We start from the raw sequence: 9,183 nt of genomic DNA on the forward strand, positions 1-9,183 counted from the left end.
GGTGAGATGCGATACCCCTACATCCGCAGTCGCTGAATAGTGAAATGCCTGGTTACCACGTTTAATGGGGCAGCCACAACTTCCATCATATCTATAAGTGATATTGCATGTGGCAAAGTAACAAAAGAGTCGGAAGATTACGGTTATTATAGTGAAATATAAGCGGCATTATAGCCATCGGTTGGACCACCGGAGGCGAACCACGGCAGCCAGGCGGCGACAAACAAAAGAAAAACGCGGGTAAACACACCTTGACCAACCTCGCTGCTCACCCTGTAACTGTCTGTCTACCTTTCATATGGGACAATTATGGCTTTCCATCCCTTGTAATTTTATAGATCAGCTATAAAAGAACATGATGGTAAAGCTCACAGGCACGCAGGAGCTAGACGTCTCCGTTATTTGAATATAGGGCGTTTACAAAGCTATCACAGAAGCATTTAAAAGCTCCGGGTCCCCATATAGAGCAATCGACAACTCCCGCAGGGGCACCTTCCTTGTTATTATAATCCGGCCAAAGATATTATTAACCCGCTGCTCTATGATGTAATTAGTGTGAAATAATGCGGTGATCCGGTACATTATCCCCTATAAAGTACATCAAGTGATTCACGGTCGCTCAGGAGCAGAGAAATACTCTTTTTAAACTGTGGAGTGATCTTCGTTGAAACCTCGTTATTGTAGTCTTCAGAATAATTACGCTTCAGTCTATCACTCCAAATGTAAAATATTAATAAACAATGAAGGTGGGACACTGATTCAGTTTACACATTTTGAGTAGTGCGTATCGCAATTTTTCTGCATCCTAGTCACCATGTAGGGTACGCTGCGAAGATAATCAAGTGAACTTCTTAATAAGTTTCTTGCCCGGTTACCCACTAAAAATTTTACGTTAAACATGTATATTTTCGTCAATAAATTAAGCATGGTGTACCCCTTGACAGTACTGGGTCAGGAGCGTGCGTAGTGGCAAACGAATAACAGCAGTACAACCACACTGATGCATACTGTATAGTCAGACACCTTAGTGCTTATACAACGATGGAACGCATAAACTAACATCCGCATTCCGAGCTAAACCGTTTAACCTGACACAAAAAACACAACCCAGTAGTATAGTCAATGGCTACATAACCCAACAGAAAAGTATAACTTAGTAGTATGTATAGCCGAGGGCCACGCAACAGCTTACAGTATAGCGTGTAACACTGAAGTTCGTACAGTCCATAACCCAGTTGTAGCTCACACACTAGTCAGAGCATATAGCCAAGCAGAGAGCACCCAGCCCATGTAACAGTGAGGTGTGGGTGGTGGTGTTGTCAATGGTGTTTTATCTTGAGAGCTTCCGGTCCACCCTAGACGGTACTTATATAAGAATTTCCCTTCACTTTTAAGTTGGTAGTGGGAAAGGTGACCTAGTGGTACTTAAGAGCTGTGGGAATACTTTCTCTTCAGTCTCTTATCTTGTAATATCGTTCTGTTCTATTTAATTTCTTTATATAGACCTAAAACTATAATTTGTCAGTACAGTATTTGCTACTGGGCTGGAGCTAATATCTAGGGGCATAATGAGAAATACGAATGTAAAAACTTCTATAAAGTGAGCAATTAGCGTTCTAACCAAACAAAAACAAACGTAATCAGGTTTTGTTAGGAAAAAAAAAATTCTGTAAATGTATTCCTCGGTACGTCGGGGCTACGGAGCCACTGACCGTTTAATATTCACAGGAGTTTGGGAATTTAATATTTTATGCATGCTGTAGGCCTGCATTGTACTGACACGTTTCTATTAAAAAATAAATTTAGGCTGGTAGGAAGCATTCAAACATTTTAGTATATACCCAGACCTCGGTGCTGTACAATGGAGTAGTCTAGATATTGTTCAGCCTCGTTCTATTCACTGATTTCATTACTTCTGACGAGAGAGGGAGTGAAGAGGAGGGTGAGGTGGGAGGGTGTGGAGAAGGGAAAGCGTAGGAAGGGAGGGGTAAGGATTAAAGAGGGAGGAGTGGTGATAGGGACAGAGGGAAACAGAGGATGGAAGGGGAGGTAAAGAATGGGAAGGAAGAGGATGATACGGGAGGCAGTAGATGGGAAGGGTGACGGAGGATGTACAGGGAAAAAAAGTGAATGGAAAGATGATAAGGAACGAGGGATGAAGAAGGAACAGAAGAAGTTGGAAAGGACGAGATGCAGTAGAATAGCAGTGGATGATGAGAGAGGATGGAATGGGAGGGAAAATGGTGTAAGGGTAGGGAGAAGGACGGAAGGGAAAGGGAAATTGGAAGGGTAGGGAAAGGAGCGTCAACAATGTATAGTCAAGTACAATGCTGTTCTGTTAGCCGGCGACCTCTTCAAGTGATGAAAGAGCTGTTAACTGCTTTTGCCAGGCCCTCTAACTACTAGAGAGAGGGGGGGGGGTTACCTAATAATTCTTACCTATTTACTAGCACAGCAGCGCGACCCTCTAATATAAATACAATAATATTAAACACAGCCCAATAAGTAACTAGTCTGCTATGATTGCGATGAATCAGCTGGGGGGGATGGGGGGAGACCCGGACTTGACAGCTGTTGGGCGGGAGACAATATTATCGAACGTAACCTATGAGACCCACTATTCTGTTTTATTCACCACGACTTTCAACCGTACAGGTTCAGAGGCTTGCTACTATCTTCACTCAGCGCTTCGACCATAGATGGACCCTCTGTGTACAGCCATTCACTGTAAAAAAAAATATATATATATAGAAAAAATAGGCCTGTTGCCCTATCTGGGATGCTCGGCCACCATGCGTATGATGACAGTTTGTTATAGTTCCCTCTGTGTATTTACGCCCTACCTCCTCCCTTATATGCTCACCCACCGTACCTCTTTAATCATCCAATAAGCGTGTGTGTGTGCTATTAGATCTTGGGATTCTCTTTGATACACTATAATGGTAAGAGCAGAGAGCGGCGGGAGGGTGGTGGGAGCCGCCTCCTGGACCACTAGGCTGCGGCCACAACTCCGAGACGGAAAGACGCCCGCTGTCCATTCAAGGGATCGATCGACCCTTTGTTAGTTTCAAGTGGAGATGGTCTTCACTCGGCTCTATCTCTTGGACGGCAGCAAAACCTTTTATATGCCCTGCCTGTATTAGGTTTTGCTGATAAAATTTTCTCCTTACTGCTCGTATTTTTTTCCAAATCTTTTTCAGTGACGTGTAGTAATCCAGCTGACTTAAACTAATAAGCATCTTGCATATTTTTATAACTACTTTGGAACTCATTACTTATATAATACTTCAACAGGATCCTCAATGTTCTAAAATTATTAGATAAAAAATGTTTGTTTTCTTTTTATTATTATTATTCCTAACACGAGCATCTAAATACAGTACTCGCATATTGGGGGAACCGGACTTGATCTTCACGACCCAAGCTGTGGGCATTTCAACAAAGCTGATAATAGTCCCACGAAAGTAGACTCTTGCCTAAAGTATTAACCCAACACCACAATTGCACAGAACATATGGTAATATTCTAGAATGGCTCCACATCCTTGAAAAAATGGGGGATTGTCACTAAAACCTTTGTTGAATAGATTCTTGATCCGACTGAAGAGACTAGGCTATCCATGATCTTGAGAACAACCTAACCTAACCTAACCTAACCTAACCCAATCTAATCTAATCTAATCTAATCTAATCTAACCTAACCTAACCTAACCTAACCTAACCCCCACAAACGAAATCTAGTGAAAAAGCTACAATGTTATTTTAGATTATTACATAATTTTTAACCTTAAATACATTTTCTTTTAGTGAAATAGCTCATTTGTCGTTTATTTAATGTACAGTACCAACATTCTTCACGAATTCCTTGGTTCTTAATCCAAATAACGGGAGGATCTAAATACTGAGTCTGGGTTCTTTGGATTTTCGTGAGGAAGGTTGCCCAACTACCAACACCTTTACCTAACACACTAAAATTATTCACTGATTAGGTTAGGTTAGGTTGGGTTGGGTTAGGTTAGGTTAGGTTAGGTTAGGTTGGGTTAGGTTAGGTTAGGTTAGGTTAGGTTGGGTTGGTTCGTTTAGTTTATAATCACAGTTTTTGGTGTTATTAAATAGTGTTCCTTATTACAGAGCAAACTAAGACACTATTAAAACAAATACGATTTCAAGTGACCAAAACGAAAGGAAATCAGAACTCCAAAGAGGAAAAAGTGACAGACGATATAACATTTAAATTATATTACCTTAGTTAGATTATAAAAGGTTAGGTTATTTTGGGAATCAATCAGTTATAAAATTTACTTTACTTTGTGGACATGGTGAAAAAAAAGTTACGGAAATAAAAATATAGATAAAATACCAATGTTTAGGTTACATAACCTCCCCAGAGGACTGTAAACACAACATTAACGGACTACGCAAACATCTTAAAGATTTCGGTGAGGGCAGTAAAGAAGAGGGTGACGGGAGACTCTTGGCCCACTCCTTTATCCCATATATTGTCGTTTCTTCACTTTGGTCTTCACACAAATCATAAGAAGCTTATGTCTTGGTCAGGTTAGGTCACGTAAAATAATATTATATTCAATATCTTGTTTCAATGCCATGAATCCAAATCCAGTTTAAGAGCATGAAAAATAGAGAACTATAATAGTTTGGGCGTCCTGACCAACACTGCCAGTCACGGATTGTGTGCGGTGGAGTCCATTGGTCCAAACTGACATCCTCATTGAGGAAGCAAAATATGATTTATATCCGGTGTGATTAAATTGCAGCGGCATAGCCCAACTGGCTCACAACTACCCAGATTATACTGCACAGTACCTAACACAGTGTGACAAGTGGCGCCACACACACTTGACAGCACCCTGGATTGACTCATATGCTTGGGTATAGATCACATTGTCAGGGACAGTAATGAGGGAATACCGGACAAGCGCCGAGGACCTAAAACAAAATGTTCATGAAAGAAAAAATGGTTCAAAAGATCCAGACATTGACCCTTACCTCGTGGGATGAAAAACGTTTTAATAAAGTTCCCAAGAAATATATTCATAAGTGCGGTCCTTCACAGAGTTTATGACCAGGTTTACCAAGTTTGATATTTTTTTCTTCACAATAACTCTAGTCTGTCCTTATAATAGTTTCTCTTTCACACACGTATTTTCTTTTTCACATTAACGCAACGATAAACGATGTAACACACTATTAATAAATCACCTTATGAGGCCTCGGTCGGTGAAGGTTGTTTAACTAACCTCAGGTGAGTGTAAGGTAGGGCGTTCAGTTTTATAAATTGATAAAATGCATTATTCTATTATTGTTATATGTACGCTTGAAAATATTTGATCTAATAATTATCCATAAAATTTATATAATGTACTTTTTATTGACTGTAATCACAAAACCCAAACATCTTTCGAAGAATTATGATTGGTTGAATATGGCAAACCCAACTATCATGTCTTCGTATAAATAAATTATTGACGCGTTCCGCATCAACTACTTTAATATCAATAAATTTCAATTTTCCTGCCATGTCAAGAAATCACATATAAATTTTCGTCCTGGGGAAGTAAATCTTACTTACCCATTTGCACTAAGATGTTCCCAGACTAAACCACACAATGTCAACAGATTATCCCATATATCATAATCGACCTTATAAGATAAACGATAAACCTTTTGGCGGTTTTATACATATTAAAAAAATTCTAATAATATAAGCAATATAATAGTACAGTATTGGGTCTATTAAAAAGATTATATGCACTAAATATTTTCACTAGAACAATAGCTGATATATTTCCTGCACATATAACAATTGTTTATATGATTGTAACTTTATAAATTGTTCATCATAAAGTTTCCATAATGCGTTTCATAGTCTTAATTCCAATTCATATATACTGTACTCATGAAAAATATGTAGGCTACTCTAACACAATATATCCTACGTTATCCTTGAAGGTACAGTCACCCCTGGAGGTACTGTATCACCCCTGGAGGTACTGTATCACCCCTGGAGGTACTGTATCACCCCTGGAGGTACTGTAACACCCCTGGAGGTACTGTATCACCCCTGGAGGTACTGTATCACCCCCAGAGGTACTGTATCACCCCTAGAGGTACTGACCAGCAGGAAGTGGGTGTAACAGTTATACTTGGCTCACGTGCTTTACTGTCCCTTCCTCACTCACCTGCCTCATTACCTGTTTCATTACCTCATTATCTATTTCATTACCTCATTATCTATTTCATTACCTCATTATCTATTCTATTACCTCATTATATATTTCATTACCTCATTATCTGTTTCATTACCTCATTATCTATTTACTTAACTGTTTCATTACCTCATTATCTATTTACTTAACTATTTCTTTACCTCATTATCTATTTCATTACCTCATTATCTATTTACTTATCTATTTCTATTTCATTACCTCATTACCTGCTTACTATCATCTCTCTCTCTTCCTTTGCGGTTCAAATGAGGGAAAAACATTCCTTGAACACTAAATGACAACACCTGGTAACTATAAAGGGATTCTGAAGTTAAAGAACAATTGGATATTTTAACATTTCTTTTTCTCGTATTTTTATCTGTGGTAAACTCTTTCTATGTCTCTCAGTCTGTCTCTTTCGTTAACTGTCTCTCACCTCTCCACTTCCCTCTCCTCTCTATGTTAGTCGACTTCCTTCTCTCCACTTCCCTCTACTCCCCACCTGAGCCTCCTTATCGTCATTTATGTAATAAGACAATGTAAATGAATACAGAAGTATAACCTATAACGTAACTAAGACGATATGCGTTAGTCTGCCATAAACTTATTACTTTTTAGAGAAAATGATTATTCGTTTTCTATCGTTGGAAAGTTAGGGGTCTCTATCACATCTTGGGTTGCTTAGCAGTTTTCTATACGAAATTATATGCCACCTTAATAATAGTCATATATGCATCCATTTACATACCATTAGTCGGTATTATTTTGAGCTGGCTAGGGGAATTACAACATATTTTCACCGCTCTGACAGCTCAATGTTCGTAGACCAGATAACAAATTCCAAACGTCCACGATACTCAGTGAGCAGTTCGTCTTTGAACCTACCTCAGCAGCTTACATTTTGACGTCTGGTTATAATAAAACCATATTATCATTTAAATGTCTATCATATTCTCCGGCACTTTTATCTTTATGACTTTAATTTCTGAGTAAATTTCATTGCTCATTTCTCCTTATTTTTCGACTGATTGTATATACCATCTTGTAGGGATGCCATACTCTATATGAAAAAAAAAAACTGACATGTGCAGACACTTGAAGTAATCTATATCGAGCTGAGACTGTACCTCACATGCCACACCTGATCAGACCCAACATCCGGTTTACTTTACCATTTTTATGACCCCAAGCGTCAGTTTACTGTGCTCTTATCCCAAAGTGTTCATTTACATTGTTCATATAATAAGCACTATGGGTCCCTCCTTCCTTTCCTGCCATTATTTATCTATCGTCTTGCATTTATCTGAATGACTGAAGTGATCGAGTGTATTTTTAGAACCAATCTCGGTTTATTTGAAGATGCTTTTGTTCTTGTCAGTCTAAATGTCGGAACATTTTCATCGGCGAAAATACAATAAACATTTCTGAAGAAACACTCCTGGTAATACACAAATTATACAGGACAGAGGATCGATATCTCAACACAGTTACTGTTCATTCACACTAACTCTGCTTGCTGTCCTGTATTGCATGTGTACTCGTATGTACATGGTATGAAAGAAACTCCATTTGAAACCACATAATTGCATAAAAGATCAATCAAGTTTGTTCCGGGTTGCTCTGAGTCTTCATATAGCTCAGTTTCCGGCAATTGCAATGGTACAGGGAGCAGGAAAAAATATTCCCAGTGCCTGTCCAGTATCCAAGTTATTTAATTTTTGCTCTAAATTCGCGTGTTTGGTTCGATTACATTTAATTTCGGGTCAGAGGACAATGTTTCCAAAATTGTCAATCAAAAATCAATTCAGTATTACATTTTCTTTGACATTTCATATCAAATAACCCTGTTTAACATCCCTACTTTTTATTCAGAATACAGGAGTAACGTTACCAGCAACTGTACTGCCAATGTTCGTGTACTATAGTATGGTTATGCCGAGGCACACCTTAGTATTATAATTTTTGTGAATTAGTTCTTTTGATTATTTTCTATTCCAAGCAGCAGCTATTTTTTACAGGTTTTTGAAGATTTTCTTGTATATATTGACGTATTACGTATGTAGAAATTTTCAAGAAAGTACTGCCTAGATCATTCTAGAGCTCTCCAGGCATGTCTCGTTGCGACGGGCAGCGCCTAGATGTAGCAATATAAAGAGAAAAGACTAAGGAATTGTCCACTGGTAGTGTGCTGACGGTATATATTGGAAGTGAGAAGTCCAGTAATGAGGACATACCCTGTGAACAGTTTTTGTGAAGATTAAGTAATTATTAAAGAAGACTACAGTGCACAAGTGTGTTTCTACCTTCCTGTTGTCTGTCTGTACACTGACACCGATCGTCGGGGAATTACTGGAGACTGGTGGGACAGCCAGTGGTAATTAGACAACACTTGTGATATATTACTGCTTCTGTACATACGAACCTGGCCGCTGGTAGCCAGTGATGGAAGCTGGGTAAGAGGGGTGGAAAGGAAGGGTTCGTAACAGTGTAGAATATGGCAAGCTGCTGACCAACTATCAAATGTTTTTTATCCACTAGGATCAATTGCAATTGCATTTAAAGATGGAAATTTAACTTTACTTTAAGGTTGAACCTGGGTATAATATTGGGTCAGGATGTACTGTCAGATTTGAGTAGTTTAACACTGACGTCAGGTGTAATATCAGAAGCTCCAGTGGAAATTTTGCATCTCTTGAAAATACAAGAACGTCGCAACACTTAACAGCAGAGTACAGCGTGTCTACAACAGCTAAACTCCAGTAATAAATCAGTCAAGGATCTCCTGATGAGTAGACACCCCAAATTAGTTCACCTGAACATTAACCACCCTAATGCTAACCTACCCTAATCTTAACTAATTCCCCAGGATGGTTAATCTTCAGGTGAATTAAGCTAGAGTCTAATCTTCAAGTGAACCTCACAAGGCTACACAAACAACAGCCTTAGATGTAATATCA

The sequence above is a fragment of the Homarus americanus genome, unplaced genomic scaffold (assembly GCF_018991925.1).
Source record: "Homarus americanus isolate GMGI-L3 unplaced genomic scaffold, GMGI_Hamer_2.0 scaffold14072, whole genome shotgun sequence".
Lineage (NCBI taxonomy): Eukaryota > Metazoa > Arthropoda > Malacostraca > Decapoda > Nephropidae > Homarus > Homarus americanus.